Genomic DNA, 2,500 nt, shown 5'->3' on the forward strand with positions numbered 1-2,500 from the left:
GCTCCCTTGGCGGGAGCCACGGACGTGCTAGAGGAGGTAAGCGACCTCGAGGCGGGCGCGGCCCCCCCCAACCGAGGAACACCGGGGCGGCACGCTCCGCAGCAGGCGGGGGGTCCGGCAGCTCTAGGCGGCGGGGGGCGGACGCCCCCGGCCCTCGCTTTTTTTCCGCGCAGCACGGTGCCCCCGCGGCACACCCAGGGGGGTGGGCTGGCACCCAACTCGCCCCTGCTTCTCGGTTCGCCACCCCCACCCATCGAGCTGCTTGCGGCCGGCACCCGGCGACCCGGGGCTGGGACCATCGCCGACGCCTCGCGCAGGTTTTTCGGACGCCTGGGAGCTCACAGGGCCACTCGGCCTCGCAGAGCCGGGTTCGGTGAAAGAAGCCCGAGGAAAGCGGCCCCTCGCCGCTCCAGCGGGCAGCACCTCGCACACCACGGGGCGCGCGCTGGAGAGGAGACCCCCCTGCCTGAACATCGGACACCGCCGCGCACCCTGTGACGGGGAGCACGGAAGAGCCGACCCGCCGGGGGCCCTCTCCGACGCGACCCGAACGGCCTCATCGATCGATCGAGATCGGTCAGGTCCTGAGCCAACTGCCCTGCCCGGCGTGGCCACCGAGGAGGCAGCCAGCGGCGGGCGCTGCGTGGGGGTGAGGGAGCAGCGTCTGCCAGAGGTGCCCGCTCGAGCCTGAACACCGGCCACCCCCCCGCGCTCCCTGGGACAGGGCGAGCAGGGAAGCACCGGCCCGCCGAGGGGCCTCTGCGACGTGTCCCGGGACGCCTCAGCGGGCGCTGCGTGCGGGTAGGGATGGGATCGGCAGCCGGAGCGCTGGCATCGCCCCGCGCTGCCTGCGGCGGAGAACCCCGAAGCCGGAGCCGCACGGGGCACCCCCGTGCCCCCCTTCGCTCTCGCTCTTGCTCTCGCCGGGCCAACCCGCGCTCCAGCCACTAGCCGCCGGCGAGCCCGCTCTCCGCGCTTCCTGGCACCTGGGACACGCTCGCGGGGCTGCCAGGGAGCTGCCGGGAGGCCGCCGCACCAAGCGCGCTCCGGTGGAGAGAACCGGGACGGGACCGCTCCTGCCTGCCCTCACAGGCCGCCTCACCCCTCTCGCAAGTCGGCTGCATGCGCAGGGGGCGCCCGGGAGCCAGTCTCCGGAAGGTGAGTGGTTGCTCACCTCTCTCCCCTACAGTCGTACCGCTAAGTCAGGCGGCGCCGGAGAGCCAAAGGACACCCGCCCCTCCTACCGGGGAGGGGCGCGGGAATGGCCCACGTCTACGATGACGTAACTGGAGGCAGCGACGCAGAGCGACCCCTTTCGCCGCTCCAGAGGAAAGCCGGGGGAAACAGGTCTACCGGTCACCACCCCGAAGGGCGGCCAAGTCTCGCCGGAGCCGGGTAGACCTGCTGACAGCGTGGGAGGCGGACCCGGGAGACGGCCTGCCACTTCCTCGCGCCTCCCGGAGCCCGGTCGACCGGCTGGCCGAGCCCCAAGCCCGGAGCCGGGTAGACCGGCACGCCGCGCGCCCCAGGCAGCCTCGCGGAGCCCGGTCGACCAGCTCGCCCCTCCGCGACCCCCGGATCCAGGTCGACCTGCTCGCCTCCGCGAGACCCAGCGGAGCCGCGTCGACCGGCTCGCCCCTCCGAGACTCCCGGAGCCGGTAGACCCTCTGGCCGCCGCCAAGGCAGCCTCCCAGGCCCGGGGGCGTGGGCCGGCCGCTGCCACGGCGGACCCGCTGCGCCGGCCGCTACCGGGACGGCCCGCCGCGCACCCCCGGTCGTCCGCCCCCCCCCCCCCCCCCCCCCGGCTCGAGCGCTTCGCTTGTTTGTTTGTTCGTTTCTTTCGGGGCAAGGGGTTCCGCTCGCTTCTTTTTGGGGTCGTGTTGTTTTTCGGGTTTGCTCTTGTTTCTTTGCGTTTCCGAGCACGCGCGTCTTTTCCCCTCCTTTTCCTGCCTTGCTGATTTTTCTCGGTTTTCTGTGTGGGAGCGCGGTGCCCCCCCCCCCCCCCCCGCCCCGCCCCGGCACGCGGTCCTACAGCAGGGGAAGGTGCTCACTTACGAATCTAGGTCTCTAGGTCTTGTCTGTCTGTCTGTCTGTCTGTCTGTCTGCCTTTTATTCCTTTCTTTCTTTTCCTCTTTCTTCCTTTCTTTCTTTCTTCTTGCCCGGCCGCTGCCGCCCCTTACCCCCTCCCTTTCCTGGTGCCTGCCTTGCTCCCCTCGCACTGCTTTCAACGCCCCGCCTCAGCAGAAATCCCTGACCCCGGGCTGACCGGCGCCCCGAGGCAGCAGGGGGGCCCCGGGGCGGGGCACGCGCGCACACAAACACACACTCCACACAGGCGCCGTCAGCGGGGCAGGGCGGCACTGGCCCGCCAACAACCCGTGATACCGCGCCTGGCGCGCGCCCCCCGCCCCCCCCCCCCAACAAGGCAGCGGAGGGTGCTTGTGTGCGAACCCGCGCCGTTCGCGCCTTTTTTTTTTTTTTTAATCGGTTCTCGCGCCGT

The sequence above is a fragment of the Dromaius novaehollandiae genome, unplaced genomic scaffold, assembly GCF_036370855.1.
Source record: "Dromaius novaehollandiae isolate bDroNov1 unplaced genomic scaffold, bDroNov1.hap1 HAP1_SCAFFOLD_85, whole genome shotgun sequence".
Lineage (NCBI taxonomy): Eukaryota > Metazoa > Chordata > Aves > Casuariiformes > Dromaiidae > Dromaius > Dromaius novaehollandiae.